Source organism: Cherax quadricarinatus, chromosome 10 (genome assembly GCF_038502225.1).
Source record: "Cherax quadricarinatus isolate ZL_2023a chromosome 10, ASM3850222v1, whole genome shotgun sequence".
Taxonomy (NCBI): Eukaryota; Metazoa; Arthropoda; class Malacostraca; order Decapoda; family Parastacidae; genus Cherax; species Cherax quadricarinatus.
The window spans coordinates 49,022,792-49,033,507 of NC_091301.1; the positions used below are offsets into that span (position 1 = coordinate 49,022,792).

At 41.0% G+C, this 10,716-nt stretch overlaps 1 protein-coding gene across 1 annotated transcript in view; it reads right to left on the reverse strand.

Annotated features, from left to right (window-relative positions):
• The window catches only part of LOC128687824 (sialate:O-sulfotransferase 1-like), a 272,949-nt gene that overhangs the window by 201,403 nt on the left and 60,830 nt on the right, over positions 1 to 10,716 (reverse strand). The gene's annotated exons all lie outside the window — the stretch shown is intronic.

The window sequence follows — 10,716 nt, forward strand, 5'->3', positions numbered from 1 at the left end:
CCGCTGAATACACTCAAAACACCACCAAAATCACCATAAACTAAGATCAACACCCCACAACCCACAACACCCACATCCCACATCACCCACAACCCACATCACCAACAACCCACAATTTTTTTCTCGTTTTAACTAATTTCATCAGAAAAAGTCACAAAAACAACCCACTTATATCATCTTTTCAGCAACTCTAGTTCGACAACAACACCCACAACACCCACATCCCACAACACCCACAACCCACTTCATCCACACCCCACAACACCCACAACACCCACAACCCACAATTTTTTCTCGTTTTAACTAATTTCATCAGAAAGTCACAACAACAACAACCCACAACCCACAACACCCACAACACCCACAACCCCACAACACCCACAACACCCACAACCCACAACACCCCACAACCCACAATTTTTTCTCGTTTTTAACTAATTTCATCAGAAAAAGGCACAACACCCACAACCCACTTCACCCACACCCCACAACACTCCACATCACCCACATCCCACAATTTTTTTTCTCGTTTTAACTAATTTCCTCAGAAAAAGTCACAAAAACAACCCACTTATATCATCTTTTTCGGTATCTCTAATACGACTACATTGCCCACAACCCTCATCAATTACCAATTTATTCACATTTTCTTTCCCCCTTCTTTTTACTGAATCTTAAAAGTAATACACATTCCTCCCTACAGTACTAAAATTCTAATAAAATCCTCTCCATACCCATCTCCTTGTATCCACATAAATTAATATTATACTCGCATCAACTACCCAACTATTGCGACATGTTTTCAACACCCCTCCATTCTTTTTCCAATATATCATAACTTTTCAATTCTATAATTTCTTTTTAAAATATTCACACATTACCTTTATATTCAGTAAAATCTCCCCATATTTCTAATTACAACCCTCCCCATACACCTCTCCATCTCACCCGCATTTTTCTTCACATCCACTCACCCATCTCCCAACACACCTCTTCTGAACACACACAAAAAATCACATTTCACATCCACAAATGCATCTCAAATCCACTAAAATCACTATAATCAAGATATTCACAAAACTCTATGACCACCTAACACACACACACACACACACACACACACACACACACACACACACGCACACACATTTTTTTCGTGGAATAGACAAGGTGGACAAAGACAGGATGTTCCAGGGAGGGGACACAGAAACAAGAGGCCACAATTGGAAGTTGAAGACACAAATGAGTCAGAGAGATAGTAGGAAGTATTTCTTCAGTCATAGAGTTGTAAGGCAGTGGAATAGCCTAGAAAATGACGTAGTGGAGGCAGGAACCATACACAGTTTTAAGACGAGGTTTGATAAAGCTCATGGAGCGGGGAGAGAGAGGGCCTAGTAGCAACCGGTGAAGAGGCGGGGCCAGGAGCTAGGACTCGACCCCTGCAACCACAAATAGGTGAGTACAAATAGGTGAGTACACACACACACCTAACCTAACCTAACCTATCCTAACCTAACCTAACCTAGCCTAACCTAACCTAACCGAACCTATCCTAACCTAACCTTACCTAACTTATCCTAACCTAACCTAACCTAACCTAACCTAACCTTACCTAACCTAACCTAACCTTGCCTAACCTAACCTAACTTAGCCTAACCTAATCTAACCGAACCTATCCTAACCTAACCTTACCTAACTTATCCTAACCTAACCTAACCTAACCTTACCTAACACCTGAATCAACTCACCTAACCGAACCTAACCTAACCTATCCTAGCCTAACCTAACCTAGCCTTATATCATCTTTTTCGGTATCTCTAATTCGACTACATTACCCACAACCCTCATCAATTACCAATTTATTCACATTTTCTTTCCCCCTTCTTTTTACTGAATCTTAAAAGTAATACACATTCCTCCCTACAGTACTAAAATTCTAATAAAATCCTCTCCATACCCATCTCCTTGTATCCACATAAATTAATATTATACTCGCATCAACTACCCAACTATTGCGACATGTTTTCAGCACCCCTCCATTCTTTTTCCAATATATCATAACTTTTCAATTCTATAATTTCTTTTTAAAATATTCACACATTACCTTTATATTCAGTAAAATCTCCCCATATTTCTAATTACAACCCTCCCCATACACCTCTCCATCTCACCCGCATTTTTCTTCACATCCACTCACCCATCTCCCAACACACCTCTTCTGAACACACACAAAAAATCACATTTCACATCCACAAATACATCTCAAATCCACTAAAATCACTATAATCAAGATATTCACAAAACTCTATGACCACCTAACACACACACACGCACACACACATACACATAAACACACACACACACACACACACACACACACACACACAAACACACACACACACACACACACACATTTTTTTCGTGGAATAGACAAGGTGGACAAAGACAGGATGTTCCAGGGAGGGGACACAGAAACAAGAGGCCACAATTGGAAGTTGAAGACACAAATGAGTCAGAGAGATAGTAGGAAGTATTTCTTCAGTCATAGAGTTGTAAGGCAGTGGAATAGCCTAGAAAATGACGTAGTGGAGGCAGGAACCATACACAATTTTAAGACGAGGTTTGATAAAGCTCATGGAGCGGGGAGAGAGAGGGCCTAGTAGCAACCGGTGAAGAGGCGGGGCCAGGAGCTAGGACTCGACCCCTGCAACCACAAATAGGTGAGTACAAATAGGTGAGTACACACACACACCTAACCTAACCTCGAAATAATTTGTTTCTTTTGCTTGGCAAACACACGCAATGGTAGAAATATACCACGATCCGTCAAGAAATACATTTCGCTTCTGAGTAGATTCATTGAAAGCTGAGCAGCGTCTCAGCCAGTGTCATGATAGCGAGCCTTTCTTCTGTTCGCCTGTTTACCATGTAATGAGGTTCACCTGTTGTAGTAAATCACATCGGCCATCCTCTCTTAGCCGAATTATTCCTCCGGCGTCGGGTCTCAGGAGGACAGGAAGTCGTGGAGCTCACACCTCGGCGAAGCATCCAAGATAATCGGTCGTTCCGTACCGGAACACTCGGATGGGAATCTCACCGGCCTTCCAGCCCTGGCCATATTCCTGGGTCTTCCAGCCTAGGCCCCACCTCAATTCTGGCCCTAACCTGTTCCCAACCTTGGCCTAACTTGTCATCCCACCTTACCTGGCTCCGTTCCACCTTGGTCTCTGAATTTACCTAATTTACTAATTTTTTAATTTTGGTTCCAATTGGCCTCCTAATTGGCCCTATGGCTCTGGTTCCCTGGCCCTAGTCTAAATTTAGTTTAATTACTTACAATAAACAGTCTGAATACTCTTTCACCAACTATTGACATTACTATTTACAAATACTGAATAGTACAATATTCAATCGTCCAAATAATAGAAATCTGTTAACATGAGCTAATCTAACTTCTATCCCTGTTCAATGCACCTTATAATTTAAGAATTCCCACCCCACCTGAACCTCTCCTGGCCCCATTCCGTTCTGGTTCTGGTTTGAATGCCTCCCAACCCACCTATTTGGCCTACCTAACAAGTCCTGTCCTAGCCTAAGTTTACCCAACTTCTGGCTTCAGTTCCTATCTTGCCTCTGTTCCTGGCCCTGTCAACATTCAATCTACCATTTCCTTCCTGAATAACTTCATTACTTGATCTGATTAACACAATTGAATACTTGAATACTGGTTGAATAAATAAACATTCACCTAGAAACTGCTTGCAGTAGGTGGTGTTGGAGTGGTGATGGTTGCTCTGGCTCCTACATCGTGATGGGCCCGTCGGGTGTTAAAACAACTCTAGGAGATATACGGAATGAATAAGGAAGGATGTTTAGGGATGATGTGGAAGAGGAAATGCGATATGCAACATAAAATGCGGTAAGAATATTCATTCTATAAAAAGGATGTTGGATGGTGATGATAAACTTAGTTTCTGGTGATTTTGACGGTGATTTGGTAGTATTCAGTGGTGATTTGGAAGTAATCAGTAGTGTTTTGGGAGTATTCGGAGGTGTTTGAAAGTGTCAGGTTAGGTTAGGTTAGGTTAGGATAAGTTAGGTTAGGTTAGGTTAGGTTAGGATAAGTTAGGTTAGGTTAGGTTAGGTTAGGTTAGGCTAGGTTAGGTTAGGTTAGGTTGGGTTAGGTTAGGATAAGTTAGGTCAGGTTAGGTTAGGTTAGGTTAGGATAAGTTAGGTTAGGTTAGGTTAGGTTAGGATAAGTTAGGTTAGGTTAGGTAATGTTAGGTTAGGTTCGGTTAGGTTAGGTTAGGTTAGGTTAGGATAAGTTAGGTTAGGTTGGGTAATGTTAGGTTAGGTTAGGTTAGGTTAGGTTAGGTTAGGTGATTTGGTAGTAATCAGTAGTGTTTTGGGGAGTATTCGGAGGTGTTTGATGGTGTTAGGTTAGGTTAGGTTAGGTTAGGATAGGTTAGGTTAGGCTAGGTTAGGTAAGGTTAGGTTAGGTTGGGTAATGTTAGGTTAGGTTCGGTTAGGTTAGGTTCGGTTAGGTTAGGAAAAGGTTAGGTTAGGTTGGGTTCTTGGTTATAGTGATTTGAGGGGATTTCTATAAAAAGAAGTTGGATGGTGATGCTAAACTTAGTTTCTGGTGATTTTGACGGTGATTTGGTAGTATTCAGTGGTGATTTGGTAGTAATCAGTAGTGTTTAGGGGAGTATTCGGAGGTGTTAGATGGTGTTAGGTTAGGTTAGGTTAGGTTAGGATAGGTTCGGTTAGGTTAGGTTAGGCTAGGTTAGGTTAGGTTCGGTTAGGTTAGGTTAGGTAAGGTTAGGTTAGGTTCGGTTAGGTTAGGTTAGGTTAGGTTGGGTTAGGTTAGGAAAGGTTAGGTTAGGTTGGGTTCTTGGTTATAGTGATTTGAGGGGATTTCTATAAAAAGGAAGTTGGATGGTGATGTTAAACTTAGTTTCTGGTGATTTTGACGGTGATTTGGTAGTATTCAGTGGTGATTTGGTAGTAATCAGTAGTGTTTTGGGGAGTATTCGGAGGTGTTTGATGGTGTTAGGTTAGGTTAGGCTAGGTTAGGTTAGGTTAGGTTAGGTTAAGATAGGTTAGGTTAGGTTAGGTTAGGTTAGGTTAGGTTAGGTTAGGTTAGGTTAGGTTAGGTTAGGTTAAGTTAGGTTAAGTTAGGTTAGGTTAGGTTAGGTTAGGTTAGGTTAAGTTAGGTTAGGCTAGGTTAGGTTAGGCTAGGATAGGTTAGGTTAGGTTCGGTTAGGTGAGTTGATTCAGGTGTTCGGTAAGGCGATGATTATCTTAAATCTACCTTGGATGTGAACCGCATTTCATGGCGTCTGTCTGTCTTGAGTTGACGCAGGTGTAGAGTAAGGAGATGGCCGTGTGATTTTCTACCTTGGGTGTGAACCTCATTACATGGTGGCGTCTGAGGGGGAAGGGGTGTACAAAAATCATGACGCAATACTTTTGGAGTAAGGCATATAAGCTCAATGAGTCTCTCAGAGCGAGGAAAGTGTTTCTATTCGGAAATCGAGTAAATATTTCTACCATTGAGTGTGTTTACCAACAAGAAAATAATGTTCGATTTTACGATAAAGTTTTCAAAACTAATTTGGAAATATCCAAAAATGGAGTCGTTCAAAGTAATTCTGGAGTACTCTAATGTATTTTGGAAGTGTTCCAATATATTTTAGGTTAGGATAGTAGGTTAGGGTAGGGAAGGGTAGGTTAGGTTAGGTTGGGTTAGGTAAGGTTAGGTTAGCATAGGTTAGGAACGGTTAGGATAGGTTCGGCTAGGTTAGGTTAGGTTAGGTTAAGATAGGTTAGGTTAGGTTAGGTTAGGTTAGGTTAGGTTAGGTTAGGTTAGGTTAGGTAAGGTTAGGTTAGGTAAGGTTAGGTTAGGTTAGGTTAGGCTAGGTTAGGTTAGGTTAGGTTAGGTTAGGTTAGGTTAGGTTAGGCTAGGTTAGGTTAGGTTAGGTAAGGTTAGGTTAGGTTAGGTTAGGTTAGGTTAGGTTAGGTTAGGTTAGGTTAGGTTAGGTTAGGTTAGGTTAGGTTAGGTTAGGTTAGGTTAGGTTAGGTTAGGTTAGGTTAGGTTAGGTTAGGTTAGGTTAGGCTTTGGTTAGGTAAGGTTAGGTTAGGTAAGGTTAGGTTAGGATAGGTTCGGTTAGGTTAGGTTAGGTTAGGTTAGGTTAGGTTAGGATAGGTTAGGTTAGGTTAGGTGTGTGTGTGTGTGTGTGTGTGTGTGTGTGTGTGTGTGTTAGGTGGTCATAGAGTTTTGTGAATATCTTGATTATAGTGATTTTAGTGGATTTGAGATGCATTTGTGGATGTGAAATGTGATTTTTTTTGTGTGTGTTCAGAAGAGGTGTGTTGGGAGATGGGTGAGTGGATGTGAAGAAAAATGCGGGTGAGATGGAGAGGTGTATGGGGAGGGTTGTAATTAGAAATATGGGGAGATTTTACTGAATATAAAGGTAATGTGTGAATATTTTAAAAAGAAATTATAGAATTGAAAAGTTATGATATATTGGAAAAAGAATGGAGGGGTGTTGAAAACATGTCGCAATAGTTGGGTAGTTGATGCGAGTATAATATTAATTTATGTGGATACAAGGAGATGGGTATGGAGAGGATTTTATTAGAATTTTAGTACTGTAGGGAGGAATGTGTATTACTTTTAAGATTCAGTAAAAAGAAGGGGAAAAAGTTGTGAATAAATTGGTAATTGATGAGGGTTGTGGGTAATGTAGTCGAATTAGAGATACCGAAAAAGATGATGTAAGTGGGTTGTTTTTGTGACTTTTTCTGATGAAATTAGTTAAAACGAGAAAAAAAATTGTGGGATGTGGGTGATGTGGGGTGTTGTGGGGTGTGGGTGAAGTGGGTTGTGGGTGTTGTGCCTTTTTCTGATGAAATTAGTTAAAAACGAGAAAAAATTGTGGGTTGTGGGGTGTTGTGGGTTGTGGGTGTTGTGGGTGCTGTGGGTTGTGGGTGTTGTGGGTGTTGTGGGGTTGTGGGTGTTGTGGGTGTTGTGGGTTGTGGGTTGTTGTTGTTGTGACTTTCTGATGAAATTAGTTAAAACGAGAAAAAATTGTGGGTTGTGGGTGTTGTGGGTGTTGTGGGGTGTGGGTGAAGTGGGTTGTGGGTGTTGTGGGATGTGGGTGTTGTGGGTGTTGTTGTCGAACTAGAGTTGCTGAAAAGATGATATAAGTGGGTTGTTTTTGTGACTTTTTCTGATGAAATTAGTTAAAACGAGAAAAAAATTGTGGGTTGTTGGTGATGTGGGTTGTGGGTGATGTGGGATGTGGGTGTTGTGGGTTGTGGGGTGTTGATCTTAGTTTATGGTGATTTTGGTGGTGTTTTGAGTGTATTCTGCGGTGTTTTAGTAGTATTCAGTGGTGTATTTGGGAGTACTCAAATGGTGTTTTGAGGTTATTCAAAGGTGTGATTATAAGTTGTGGGTTGTTGTTGTTGTGACTTTCTGATGAAATTAGTTAAAACGAGAAAAAAAAATTGTGGGTGATGTGGGTGGGGTTGTGTGTGTTGTGGGGTGTGGGTGATGTGGGTTGTGTGTGTTGTGGGGTGTGGGTGATGTGGGTTGTGGGTGTTGTGGGATGTGGGTGTTGTTGTCGAACTAGAGATACCGAAAAGACGTTATAAGTGGGTTGTTGATGTGACTTTTTCTGATGAAATTAGTTAAAACGAGAAAAAAAAATGTGAGGTGTGGGTGTTGTGACTTTCTGATGAAATTAGATAAAACGAGAAAAAATTGTGGGTGTTGTGGGTTGTGGGTGATGTGGGGATGTGGGTGTTGATCTTAGTTTATGGTGATTTTGGTGGTGTTTCGAGTGTATTCAGTGGTGTTTTAGTAGTATTCAGTGGTGTATTTGGGAGTACTCAAATGGTGTTTTGGAAGTGTTTCAGTGTTGTTTGGAAATGTTCAAAGGTGTTTTAGAAGGTGTTCAAATGATGTGCAAGAGTACTTATGAAGGTGTTCTGAGAGTATTCAGAGGTGATTTTGGGGTTGTTCGAATGATGTTTTTGGAGTATTTAAAGGCAATTGATGGTGTTTTTTGGTGATGTTCAAAGTAAAGTGTTTGAGTTAGTTTTTGTGATAATGTTGTGAAGTCTGGAGACTGAGGGAGGAGTTTGGGGGGATGAGTTGTAATTTAATGAAATGTGTAAGTGTAGATAAATTAGAGCTGTCAAATCTTATTTGGGAGTATTCAAAATGTTGTCTTGGAAGTGTTTCACTGTTGTTTGGAAATGTTCAAAGGTATTTTTGTGAGTATTCAAATGATTTATGAGAGTGTTTTGAAGGTGTTCAAAGTGAGGTGTGTGTGCGTATTAACTTCGTAATATGTAAAATTGTGACTAGTGAATTTATCGAAAAGTGGTTATAAGTGTTGTGGTGACTTTCTGATGAAATAGTTAAAACGAGAAAAATTGGGGGTTATGAGTGAAAATTGTGAGGTGTTGGTTGGAGTGTGAGGGTTCGGGAGGGTGGGGAGGAGGTAGGTTACTTCGTGGGGAGTGACCTGAGATGAAATAGTTAAAAAAATGTCTAGACTTGTGTTGTAAAGAAATTGTGGATTGTTGTGGGTATTAACGAAAAAAATGTGAAATTATTTGGATTAAGAGTGAAAATGTTTTCCCTATGTTGTATATGTGTATGGGGTAAAGTCGACAAGATTCAACCTGTGTGTGACGTCACTGACAGAAGGTAAGTGTCCCCTTATTAACTTTAATGAACTAAAAGGGTCGACAAGATTCAGCCTGTATGTGTGTGTGTGACGTCACACTTGTTTAGACCTGTAGTAAGAGAGAGCACCATGCCCCATAGGAGGAGATCATTTGAATGCTTACCCCCAGAGGGGGTGAATCCAAAAAACCTTGATCCAAGGAGATGGAGTCTTGGTATTATCGAGAAAAACTTTGATCCAAGGAGATCATAAGAATTTCGAAACCCCCATAGGGGGGAATCCAAAAACTTGTATTATCGAGAAAAACTTTGATCCAAGGAGATCATAAGAATTTCGAAACCCCCATAGGGGGGAATCCAAAACTTGCATTATCGAGAAAAAACTTGATCCGAGGAATTGGAGAATTTCGAAAACCCCATAGGGGGGATCCCAAAAAATCCGAGGAGATGGGGTCTTGGTATTATCGAGAAAATTTGATCCGAGGAAGTAGAGTCCGTTTTATTATCGAGAAATTTTGGGAAATGGGGGTTGGGGGTGGAAGGAGGGACAATCCAAAAAACCTTGATCCAAGGAGATGGAGAATTTCGAAAACCCCATAGGGGGGATCCAAAAAACTTGATCCGAGGAATTGGAGTCTTGGTATTATCGAGAAATTTTGGGGAAATGGGGGTGGGGGGGTGAAAGTGGGAGGGGAAACCTTAAAAATTTGATCCGAGGAGATGGAGAGCACAAGAAAATGAAATTCAAAAAAAATTCGAAAAAATCGGAAAAAAAATTCGAGGCGCGGGGGCGATCCGGACGACGCTGCAGAAGGCGCAGCAGAAGGCGCGGGCGGGGGTCGTGAAGGACGCGGGCGGGGGTCGCAAAGAGCGCGGGTGGGCGCGCGGGCGGGCGCGCGGCGCGACGGGGGGTCGTGAAGGGGGGTCATGGGCGGGGGTATTGGTTGGGGGGTCAAGGGTGAGGTAGTTTCGAGGGCGAGGTCAAGGTCAAGGTCAAACCGGAAGTAACACCTAGGTGTGAAAAGGGGACCCTCCAGCTGCTGGCCCTAGACCGGAAGGAGTCACTCAGTGGAAGGCCTTTTCCGGAAGGAGTCACTCAGTGGAAGGCCTAAACCGGAAGGAGTCGCTCAGTGGAAGGCCTTTTCTGGAAGGAGTCACTCAGTGGAAAAAATGACTACTTATATATATATATATATATATATATATATATATATATATATATATATATATATATATATATATATATATATATATATATAATTGTTGTGTGAATGATAAGAAAGAGATGATTGTGGATGTTATGAATGAGAAGAAGCTGAATGTCCTGGCTTTAAGTGGAACAAAGCTAAAGGGGGATGGTTGAGCTTCATTGAAGAGGAATAAATGAAATTAGGTCAGGGGTTTCAAATAATGTTGAAGGATATGCTATGGCAGGAAAAGAGGGAATATAAATGTATTAATTCAAGGATTATGTGGAGTAAAGTAAAGGTTGGATGTGAGAAGTGGGTTATAGTAAGCGTATATGCACCTGGGGAAGAGAGAAGTACAGAAGAGAAAGAGAGAGAGATTTTGGGAAATGTTGAGCGAATGCGTGGGGAGTTTTGAACCAAGTGTAAGAGTACTTGTCGTTGGGGATTTTAATGCTAAAGTGGGTAAAAATGTTGAGGAGGGAGTAGTAGGTAAACTTGGAGTGTCATGGGTAAATGAAAATGGTGAGCCTTTACTTGAGCTATGTGTAGAAAGAGGTTTGGTAATAAGTAATACACATTTTACGAAAAAGAGGATCAATGAATATACAAGGTATGATATAGCACATAATGAAAGAAGTTTGTTAGATTATGTATTGGTGGATAAAAGGTTGATGGGTAGGCTCCAGGATGTACACGTTTATAGAGGGGCAACTGATATATCGGATCATTATCAAGTAGCTACAGTTAGGGTAAGAGGTAGACGGGAAAAGTGGAAAATGGCAACAACAAGTAAGAGAGAGGTGAAAGTGTATAAACTAA